This window comes from Cimex lectularius, unplaced genomic scaffold (assembly GCF_000648675.2).
Source record: "Cimex lectularius strain Harlan isolate CLEC.00 unplaced genomic scaffold, Clec_2.1 scaffold245, whole genome shotgun sequence".
NCBI classification, from domain to species: Eukaryota; Metazoa; Arthropoda; class Insecta; order Hemiptera; family Cimicidae; genus Cimex; species Cimex lectularius.
In genome coordinates, this window is record NW_019394224.1 from 117,292 (window position 1) to 129,665 (window position 12,374).

The following is a 12,374-nucleotide window of genomic DNA, read 5'->3' on the forward strand; positions in this document are numbered from 1 at the left end:
TCTGGGACGATGTCTTTCTATGGAAAAGGTCAGAATTAGGTATCCCAAAATATTACGTTTAACATATTATCTATTTTGGAGAAAAATTATACAAGGTTCTCTGTTCAACTTCAAAATTTCAAATACGACTCTGTAGATCCTGGATTTTTAAGCTGACAAAATGGTAAAATCGGTTTTTAAATTGGAAAAAAAATTAATAAGTTAATAGAAATGATAAATGATGAAGTGAGTGTGGTGTTCAATACTTTTTAAAAGGATAGTTCCTACTCACAGTAAGTTGTTTTGCAACGATCCGGATTTCGAGCCTTTTTGCTCATCATCAGGTTGAAGGACTTCTACAACCTGATGATGAGCTAAAAGGCTCGAAATCCTGATCGTTGCAAAACAACTTACTGTGAGTAGGAACTATCCTTTTAAAAAGTATTAATAGGTCATGGCAAAAAGGAACCGGCAGCGGAATTTCGACGAAGAGCTGAATATGTTAATGTGTGTTATGTTACTGGCATACTAAACCATTTTCGAACGTGGGCAGAGGAAAATCCTAGAATTTCATACTCTTGTCATCATCAGGTGGTTCACAGTATCACCGTTTGGTGTGGACCATTTGGAAATAAATTAATTGGGCCTTATTTCTACGAAAATAATTTAAATGGTGCTGAGTTCCTCAATTTTTCAATGAAGTTGAAAACTATCTTACTCTGCAACAACGACAAAAAAAATGATTCTACAACTTGATGGATGCCCCGTCCTGAAGATGTCCCGAATGAAGGTCGAAATGTTGGTAAAAAATAAAAAAAGTGTTTTTCGTAACTACCTCATTCTTGACTTCTCCTCTCGACTTCAACTAATTATCCTTTAAAATGATGTGTCAGGATGTGTAGGGTCATATTTGAAGTTTTGAAGTTGAACTGGGCCTGAGTTACTCTGTACAATTTTTCTCCAAAAAAGGTAGAAATTGGAAACTTGACTAAAATATATTAAACACGTATTTTTTGTTTTTTTGGTAGTGTCTTTGGTTCAAGAGAAATTCAGCCAGGCTATCTATAAAGGACACCCTGGATATTTCAAATATTGAAACGTTAATTACGGTAAGTTGTAAGTTGGCCGATTTGTCAAGACACCCCTCCCCCCAGATGAGGAAATGTTTACAGATTTGAAACCTATTTGGGTTCCTAAATGGCCCTTAATGAAAATATAACTTAAACATTTTTGTAGTTTTTGGGTACTTCGATCTGGGACGACGTCTTTCTATGGAAAAAGCCAGATTAGACATCCCAAAATATTACGGTTACCTTCTTTATATTCCCTTACGTCCGCTCGGTTATTATGAACAAATTTGCTGATAGATAATTCTACTTACAAACCTTTAAAATTTTAATTTATTAATTTTTTTATTTAAAAATAGAGTGGTATAATATAAATGAATAAAAACGGAAATTTACTTGAAATATACAATTATTTTATTATTAATTTCACTAGTTTCGTGGTCCGCTTGACCAATTAATATCATACAATTAATTAAGGTTTTTAGTTGAGATAAAAAAGTCTATGGCACGAGCGGGATTCGAACCCACGATCTTCGGCTTGATATGCCGCTGCTCTACCATTTGAGCTATCGTGACCTCGATCCACTCGGACACCAACCTCCCATCTCAAATTCAAAAGGTGTGGTTGAGGTCACGATAGCTAAAGTGTTTTTTTTGTTTTTTGTTTTTTTGGGTTGGTTTTTTTACGAGGGTTAGCAACAGCAGAGGTTATATAAACCTTCGGAGTGCCAGTGTTTTTGAAAAAAAAAAAACATTTGTTAGTATGTCTAAGGGCCTGAAATATTTATGATTTCTGGCTGAATCAGCTAAATTTGAGAGAACACCTAATTTGTGTAATAGTAACACACTACTACTAGACCAATCAGCTGATCGCAATGAAAATATATGTAGATTTAATTTTAATGCAAATAGTTCGCTAAGATAGGCTAAACCCGCAATGTTGTTAAGTCGTGCAGAACTGTTGCCCTGTAGCGTTGTTTGCGACAGCAGAGAGATTAACATTATTTTGCTCTTTAAAACCTCAGGGTGCAGGTGTCTTTGAAAAAAAGCCCATTTGTATGTCGGGTTCGAATGCAGGGCCGCTGGATTCGAACCCGGGACCTTTACCTTACAGTGATGAGCGCCGTGTCAACGCCTAAACCGTTTCGGCCACCGACGCCCCCTGCTTTCTTATTGCTGTTCATTTTGGTTAATTATATATAATTTCAAATCATAACGCTGAATAATCTTCATTGTGATGTGACGTTTATGTTTTTCTATCCTTCATTTTAATTATCTTGCCAAATATATTTAAAATTTTTCTGAAATTGTTTTTTCTTGCGACGGTACAGTCTGAACCATTTTATAAAATGAAATTGTTTTTGTTTTTATTTTACACTGATTCAATTTATCTGGTTTAAAATTGAATCCGTTATATTGCTACATTAGTTACAGGTAATTGGGAGCTATCGTATCCAAAATAAACAGCAAATAATGCTTTGTTTAATTATTTTGTTTACTTTTGTACTGATTAATCCTATTTGCAAAAAAGTAGCATTATGTCTTTTGATTCTGCTACGCCTAAAGATCGCTTTCAATTAATATCTTTCCTTCCTCTTCTTCTTCTTATTTTTTTCATTGGATATTATTCTTAACTTTATACCTTTTTCGATAGCTCCAGTCAGGTATTTGAGTGAGCATGACAGTGTCAGAGTGATAAAATTATTAGAGGAAGGATACAGACAGCGCGAAGTAGCATGACTGAGTACTCTACAACATAAAGAATTATTCGGTGCTTCAGAGAAAAAGAGCTTCCTTCACAAGACCTAACACCCTAAAATAGTTGGAAACCGCTGTTCTTGGCGAATGGGGAAAAATCTTTTTTTTGCATATTTATTTGCATTTGAATTAGATAATAAACATTTTCTGTCTCATCTTTACAAACAAACCTATTTTTGCGTCGCAAAATATGAATAAACCTCTATACATTGAAGAGAGGTACGTTAATTTTGCCATCGGTGTATTTAAACACCCCTCTTTTCTCTGTATCAACTTCCGCGTATATGGCCAGGGATAAGTGTCAGACGTAGAAAAGACAGGATTCAGGCAACAAGTGACCTGTGGTGAAAACTAGGATTAAACCCTTGTTAAGCGACAAGGGGTTGGATTTTGGTCGACCTTGATGGGACACCAGTGTTGTGAGAGGGCTTTGCCAGACGAAGGTGAGCAAAACGGGGGTGGACTTGAACACTTTGTCAAGTATTCAAGTCATACACCTCCCCATGACGTTTATATAATTCCCAAGCAAAAATTAATCGTCCAGGTAAATGCCATGATTAATTGAAGTTGTGTCCCCCCGGACAACAAAATCAAGGAAATAAGAACACAAAAATATACAAGTAATGGCTAAACAGGAAGGATTTTAAACTTATTTCGAAATAATGATCCCGCGCAAACAAAACACGAATACGGAAGAAGAATAAATAAATGAGGAGGGAATAGAGAAGGGCGAACAACTTTTGCGATAGACTCACAAAGAAGAAAATACATTATTGATGGAAAGAGAAATATTATAGAAAAGGGAGATAATGAATGTAAGATAGCGAGAGGAAGAGGAATTAGACGTAGAAAGAACAGAACGAAAATTTACTGCTAATATAGAATGTAGAATAGATGAAAACTAGAAAGAAAGTCGATGTGAGACAGCCAGAGAGATAAGAATTTGAGTAAGGTAGAAAAGTGGATTCAATAAAAGAGAAAAGGAAAGGCAAGAAACTTAAAAAATATATAAATAAAACACATGTACAAAGAACACATTTGATCATTTGGGTTCTGTGGCATAAAATCAATTTGAGCATGAATAAAATGTCCGATTTTATAGTATCAGAAATTCAGAGAGGATATAGCGGTTGTTTTTAGTTCCAATTGTTTATATATTATAATTAAGCAGTTATTAAACCTCCACATTTCTTTATAATGATGAGCTCTCCAATCTATTACACACGTTTTAGTATACCTCCACATATAAACATGGAAACTCGCAATTTTCGTGTAATATTACTTTACGAGTTTAAACTCGGTCATTCAGCAACTGAGGCTGCAAGAAACATCAGTAAAGTGTTTGAGGCAGGGAGTGTAAATGAACGGACTATTTGCCGTTGGTTTGCTAAATTTTCGGAAAGGAATTCCGAATTGGAAAATGAGCCCAGCGGAACACCTCCGAACTTCATTGACAACGAATGTCCTTAAGCTCAAAGGATTCCCAGGATGACTGAATGCATGTGCAGCTACAGTGTTGAGACAATCAAGGAACCTAGGAAAAGTCAGAAAGCCTTGAGACATGCGTTTTGTTGCTCGCCGACCCTTTTCTTGAAATAATAATCACTTGTGATGAAAAATGGATTGCGTAGGACGATCAGCGTTGGTCACGGCAGTGGTTAAACATCGACGAAAGACCAGGACCCTAAAAAATTGATGGTGACCGAATAGTGGTCCATGGCTGGAATTATGCACTACTGATTTTTTGATAGAGGTGAGACCTTTACATAGTACTGCAAGGAAATTGGCAAAATGAATAAAAAATTACTGAAAAAAACAGCCTGCATTGGTATATCGGAAATATTCCTCCAAGACTACGCCGGGCCTCATGTTTCAAAACATATTGTAAACAAATTGAAAAACCTTGGCTTTGAGGTTCTTCAGCATTCACATTATTCTCGAGACTTGTACCTGCAAACTTTTAGACTTTGAAAATAATGTTTAAGTCTAATAGTCGTTTTCACATTTTGTTTTGTTTCAAAGCTAAGAATTCTTCAGTTGCGGCAAAAAAACGTTAGAAAACTGTGTAGAAAATTAAGTTAAATACTTCGAAAAAAAGGATTTTATTTTTATGCAGAGAGAGAGAAGAGAAAGGGGAGAGAGAAGAAGAGGAAAAAGTAAAAAGATAGAGAGGAAATAGAGGCAAACAGATATACAGACAGAAAGTATATAAATAAACATTTCGAAATAGATTTGTCTATACATATTTGCATTTCGTACATAAAAGATACTTCACAATTTTAACGTACTTTTCACAGGGTTCTAAATTTTATATGAATGATCCACAATTGGTATTTTTTAAATGATTAAATTCAGTTAATTTTAATTAATTAAGTCATGATGAAAAGGATATAATTCTCAAAGCCACGACGTAAGAACTGAATATTTTTGTTAGACTTTTATTTTTTGTTTTCCTACAGACAATGTAGGGGCCTTCATTTATACTTTGTTCTTGCTTAAGGTGAAATTCTGTAAGCTCGTTATTTGACCTTATTTCCGAGAATAGCAGATCAAAATGATAGGATCACACTTATTTTCAGATTTAGAATGCTATATCTACCTAATAAAAATTAAAATTGATATGGATGACTTTCCAATAGTAACTTTGAATGTAGTTGTTGGTTGAAACTTTAATGATAGGTGTTGGGTGAGGTTTTTTTCTTTGAAGGAATAAAAAATGGAATTGTTGGGCGAAGACGTTTCTGTTTTAATTAAAAAATCCATAAAGCTTAATGTGGAACAAGCTGCAGATTAAAGAGAGACAAAAATGAGTGGTGGCTCCAGGGGTGTACTTTCGTAAGCACTTGTCCTATTACGAAGTCTTTAAGAGGTTTAGCCATTACACCTCTTTCCCGCCCCCGAGCCTCACCCGATCCGTAACAGGCCGGAGACCCCGGCCGGCTCATGGACTCCGCCAGTCCCGGAGAATAAGAAATAAACCCTTAATCTCGGAGTTGTTTTCTCTCCTCGGCTTCCGAGGATATAAAGCTGGGTGCTTTTACGAGATTTTCAACCTCCCTTCCCTCGGCCGCTCGCCCGGATTAAAATTGACAAAAAGACCTAGTGATTTACCGAAATGTTTACGCTTACAGCTTTGTCCGACAAATTATCTTTTGAGAAACATTGTCTTAAGCCCGAAACACCACAACAAAAGTGGTTTTACTCTTCAAAACAACAATAACAATTAACATATTTTGTCTTTTGTCAAGTCGGTTGTTTTTGCGTTCAAAAAATGTTTTATCTTTTAAAATTAATTAAGCTTTATATAAGGAATTTGTTGAAATAAAAGTCAGTGTCACGGGCGGACTTCGAACCCACGACCTTCGGCTAAAGACGCCTCTTCTCTACCACTTGAGCCATCGTGACTTCGATCCACTCAGATCCACGTTTTTATCTCAACCAATACCTTACATAAAGATTAATTAATTGAAAGATGTTATTTGGTCAATCGGATTACGAAATCTAATGAATTTTAAAATTAAGTTAACGATGTTGGGTCGTGGGATGTGCAGTCATACAGAAAACACAGCATAGTGCTCAATTCTTTAATTTGTCAACGTTTGGAATGGTTTTCATTCTTTTTCAAGGCAACCCTGTTTTTGTTTTACTGGGATTCCCAACTAAAAATGCAACGAATTAAAGCCCTTGGCACATAATTAAAGTAGTACCGGCATGAAAAATTAAAAAAATTGAAAAACTACCACTCGGAAACGAAATACGGCTACGATTTTGACGCTTTTCTCTTTTTTCATTATTTTTCAAGGCAACGCTGGAATAAAAGTAGAGCCGCTTTTTTTTCAGTGTTAGCGTCAAAATCGTAACCGTATTTCGTTTCCAAGTGGTAGTTTTTCAATTTTTTTTCTTTCCATGACGGTACTAGTTGGAAATCCCAGTAAAATAAAAACAGGGTTGTCTTGAAAAAGAATGAAAACCATTCGAAACGTTAGCAATTTAAAGAATTGACGACGACGCTGTGTTTTCTGTATGACTGTACATCCCACGACCCAACATCGTTGAATGTAACAATCATAAATAAAAGAAAATTAAGTTAATTATAGATTCTGTCTACAACAGCCAGAAACGTTACTTCAACGCTAAGCCCGCCTATATGTCAGGAAATACTTTACTTTTTAATTAATGATTCTCTCCTGCAGAAATTTAATTTGAAGAACATTTTCCTTCAGACCCAAAATATAATTCACATTATCAAAACGCCCGGTATGTTTCCTAATTGTCGTAACCTGTACGCGATGGTTTGTTTCCACTTTTAACTGCAAGAAGCTGATTGTAGATCGCGGTGGCCGAATGGTTAAGGCGTCACACCAGTACTTACCACTTTAACGGTTCTAGGTTCGAATTCTCGACAAATCATATGGAATTGTAGTTGAGGATAGTATGAAAAAAGTATCGTGCTGTTTGACCCCTCCCCACGACAGACAATGGGGATTAAGGCATTTAACACTCATAAAAACAATTCCTACTACTAATGATTCTTTTGTCAAATTCTCAAATAAAATTCACTCCTTAGTAGGTAGAGCTTCGAGTTGCTGATAATATGGTGTGTAGCTCGATTTGATTTGGTTAAAATACGAGTCTTGTTGGCAAACAGTTTTTATTTTCCAGCAAAACCGTGATCTAATATATAAGATCTATATATAAGCATATAAAATTAGTACAAAGCTTTGAAAAGGCAGATGTAGAAGGAAGATCAAACTAAAGGATGTATGCAGTGCAATATTGATTTATTCTGCAATTAAATTTGTTGTCTCCGTAAAACCGTGTCAAAATAGAGTTACTTAAAAAACGGGAAAATAAGGAGCACCATCCGAATTATAGATGGGTTCATTATAATCTCGATTTAATTTGTATTAAACATTGTTTTGTTTGAGTAAAAATTTTCATCTCTTTCATCAAATTTGAGTATGGCTTCTTTACAGATTATCTATCATTAACGTACGAACATTCATATTATATTACAATTAATTAAGGTTTTTAGGTGAGATAAAAAAGTCAATGGCACGAGGGGGATTCGAAGCCACGATCTTTGGCTTGATACGCCGCTGCTCTACCACTTGAGCTATCGTGACTTCGATCTGCTAGGGCACCAACTTCCCATCTCCACCCGAGTGGATCGAGGTCACGATAGCTGAAGTGGCAAAGCAGCGGCGTATCAAGCCGAAGATCGTGGGTTCGAATCCCGTTCGTGCCATCGACTTTTTTATCTCAACTAAAACCCTTAATTAATTGTAATATACTAATTGGTCAAGCGGACCACGAAATTAGTGAATTTAATGATTAAAAATGAAGTATACTTCACTAAAGCTCTCCTTGGCCATTTCATTTGTCGGCGAGAATCCAACCCGATTACACGACATTTGAAAAATGGCAAAAAGTAGGGAAAATTCAAAAGGTGGGGTTGAGACGGGAAGTTGCTGTCCGAGTGGATCGAGGTCACGATAGCTCAAGTGGTAAAGCAGCGGCGTATCAAGCCGAAGATCGTGGGTTCGAATCTCGCTCATGCCATTCACTTTTTTATTTCAACTAAAGACCTTAATTAATTGTAATATATTAATTGGTTAAGCGGACCACGAAATTAGTGCATTTGATACATATTATAGATTATAATAGTATATGATGGGTTTTGGTCTGCGAGTCAGTAAACCCATGTTGAACCGGCCCACGTACACTTAATTGCCTCCACTCGCAGGGTTTTTTGTTTGAGTTATTCAAATGCGTTTCGGCATTTCGCCAGCTTCAGAGAGGAATTTTGAGGACGGAGAAGACGAGGACGGCGGAGGCCTAACAGGAGTAGAGCCTCACTTGATCGGAGATGCTTGGACAGTGCATTTAAGTTATAATAAAAAATGTTAACGTATGTAAGGATTAAAAACTGTTTGTGTTGGATTGTTCGTCGCTCGGCGCCCATTTTTTCAGGCTACGTTACTTAAAAGGTGAGTTCCTCACTGAAGACGCGAAACGCGTTTGAATAACTCAAACAAAAAACCCGCGAGAGAAGACAAACCCAGTAAGTAACCGTGTGCAGGATCAATTATTATAATATTAAGAAAGTAACCATGGATATTAGAAAGCCGGGATTTTTGTTCCCCAAGCACTGCAGCCTTCTGGCTCATTGTGCCTTTTTAGTTCTTAGTTCAGTGCGATCGACTCGGTCCTTCTTCTAAGGAATGCTATGGCATTGACTGTCGTTGGTATAATTTCTTTCCCTGAGCTTTCTCAATTGAGTGGATGCTTCTCATTCGAAGACGGTATGAGTGAGGGGGACCGCGGTAGCCGAGTGGTTAGCGTGAGAGACTCTCGGCTTATAGGCGCCGCGGTCGTGGGTTCGATTCCCACTGTCGCCTCTGGCCCTTTTTTCACGATAACCCCCCCCCCCAAACATACATACAAGAATTCGTCACCATGGCTAATATGCATTATCATAAGGCAAAAAAAAAAAGATGGTATGAGTGACTGTTTCTTCTTCCTTATTGCATAATTTTCAGATGAGGTCTACATTGAATACATCAATGTAGTTTTCTTCTCAAACACCAATACTGGTATAGGTTGCCAGTCCTGGTTTTTATAAAAGCGTTCTGTTTCTAGCACCTGTAGAGTTCATCTGCTTTTATTACTGTCTTTTTGAGACCTATTCGACTTGTTTTATATTTATTTGCGTTATCGTCTTGGAATAAAACTTTTTTCGCATTTACAAAACAGACGATTGCGTTCATAGAACCATAAAAATTGTACGTTGTTTATAAGCGGTGATAGTCTGAAGGTGCAAGGACAGGGCTATCTGGTGGATTGTTCTCTATTAAAGTCGTTATCTTGTTGAAAAAGAATATTTTTCGTATTTAGTGTCATTATTATATATTGTCATCATAAAACCCTAAAAAAATTGTTCATTTTTCACAAGCAGTGTCTGAAGGAGCAAGGTCAGGTCTATTTGCTAGGTGCATTATAAGCCCGATTTAATCTGTATTTAAATTAATATTAAATTACAAACTAAAATATAATACGTTTCATTTCACCAATGCAGGATATTGCTTTCAATAAACCATAAGAAAATAGGTTAAATGTATAAAAACAGAAAACAATAGCCCCAATAATCAATTATCTAAACAAAAATATGTTATTATGATTTTATCTATTACCAGATGATTCTTGCAACAATCAAACTAAATTTGGATTGCATTGAGACATAATTAATTACACTATAATGACAGCGGCCAAAAATAGCACATATAGTGTCATTAAAGGTGTAAGTATTTAACAGAAGAGAATAAGCATGAATGCGCATAAAAATAAATTTAAAATATAGACTGATTGGTAAAATTAAATAAGGTTATACCGATGGGTCTAAAAATGAAATTGGTGTAGGGTGTGGGATATTTGCTGATGAGTATAACTTCAGCTGGTCTCTATCGAATGAGGCAGCTGAACTTTATGCAATCAGAAGATCATTGAGCATTATAAAGGAATCGCCAGGAATTTGTAATGCCATTATTTGCTCTGATTCGATAAGTAGTCTCGAAGCAATCAAAAATAATTTCTCGGTTGACCCTTACATCTTAGAAATTCACAAATATCTCTATGAAATCAGAACACTCAACAAACATGTGATATTTGTTTGGGTTCCTAGTCATGTCGGCATTTCTGGAAATGAAAAAGCTGATCAACAGGCAAGAAACGCTGCAAACCATCCACAAAGAACACATCAATTTCCTCTCCGTCCAGATGATATAGTCGGTTATGTTAAAAACATTATCAAACGAAAGTGGGTGGCAAGATGGAATGTCTGTAGAGATAGTATGAAAGAAATTAAGCCAGTTGTACATAAATGGCCAACTGAGGAACTTGAGAGAAAAGAACTTGTGATTCTCTCTAGATTGCGAATAGGTCATATCAGGCTAATCCATAATAGGCTTTTAATAGGCAACAACCTTCCAACTTGTCCTCGATGCACGCCAAGTGGAGAACGCATCATTTTGACAGTAAAACATATTTTGGTCGACTGTCCCACTTTACAACCCTTTAGGCAAAGGCTCAACCTTTCGAGTGATTTACAGGAGTTACTGGGTCCCCAGTGTTTCTTTCGAAGAGCACTTTTCAGCTTTCTCAAATTTATTGGAATTTATAATGAGATTTAGGCCTTTTCCCAAATTGTTATACAATTGAAAGCCTGCTAACGTTTGAATAAGAGTTGTGCGTGCAAGATTTCTTTTTTCAGAAGAAATCCCCTGAACAGGGGACCCTGAAACTCGCTGCAGTGCTCGAGTACCTTCTTCAGTTTGGATGGCATGCCTACGCGCTCCCTGTAGGGAGCCAAGGCATGGCATGTTTCCAGTATGTGGGACACATCGAGCAACCTTTCTCTGCATAAGGGACACCTGCGCGGGCTTTGGCCCAAGAGCAGGTGGCCTTGTGTCAACCGTGTATGGCCTATTCTTAATCGCGTTAGGACGATTCCTTGTCTCCGGCTCAGGTTCTCGGGGGGCCATCTACGAATCGTGCTCTTGACGCGCAAAAGCCTCTCGGACGACCCGGCCCACTGACGCTGCCATCTTTCTTTTATCATGGTCTTTACTGCTAGCTTGGCGTCAGAGGGCCTGGTCGCAATGGTCCGGTCTGGAGGGTTGGACTCCATTATTATTATTATTATTATTATTAGCCATACAAGGCTATGGGGAATTTTTAAATTATGGAACAAAAATTCACAATTCTAATTAAAAAAAGAAACAGAAATAAATTTTATAATTTTATTAAATTTTATGCAATTTAAAATGGGAATTTTGTATACATTTGGCCTTCCGAATTAAGAAATTTAAAAAGAAAAATTAAAGCTTGGATGGCAATAGGAGAAATTAGATTACGAGTGAATGTTTGGAGTCAGAGCTTTATAGCACTCAGAAGGGATATAGCTAACCTAAGATAGAAGGTTTGGATGTTAGGGCATGAAATGACCTTAGACGTTAAAACGGCCTTAAAAATTAATAATAATAATAACTAGTAATGAAGTAGTTTTATTAAAGCTAAAATATAATTTCTTACTGGGTTATAAGGAAGTATTAAATTAAAAATGTAAACTGAAATTAAATAAGTGAACGATGAAAAATAAAACATTCCTATTAAATATAAATTTAAAACTTATAGAAATACACCTTTGTTCGTTTTGAAATTAAAAACAAATCGAGCATGTGATATAGGACGTAGCTTTTATATTAAAGCGTTACGTGTGTTTTTCGCTATAAAAAAGGTTCATATTGTACTAAAAGTCACAAAAGCACGTATACATTTCGAGATAAAAGATGTTTCTCGTTAATCGGTGAAATTCGTAAGGAATGTAAATGGATTTGGCCTTTTGAACCTGGGGTGGACACGGATTTCGGACAAAGGGCGCTATGTAATTTTTTAACAACCTCGCCCGGGGGGATTTTGTCCCCGGAGGATTTTTTAATTTTGACGTTTGAGTAAACGCCTGCCTGTTTGAATTTTACATTTTTGAGCTCTTTGAAGGTATACACGCTTTCC

The 12,374-nt window shown here is 36.5% G+C and overlaps 1 protein-coding gene across 1 annotated transcript in view; it reads left to right on the forward strand.

The window, feature by feature from the left end:
* Window positions 1–1,024: 1,024 nt before the first annotated feature.
* Window positions 1,025–12,374, forward strand: part of LOC106668389 (lachesin-like) — an 85,893-nt gene continuing 74,543 nt past the window's right edge. The window contains exon 1 of the mRNA XM_024230338.1: window positions 1,025–1,088. The gene's annotated coding sequence lies outside the window, so the exon portion shown is untranslated. The remainder of the gene's footprint in view (window positions 1,089–12,374) is intronic.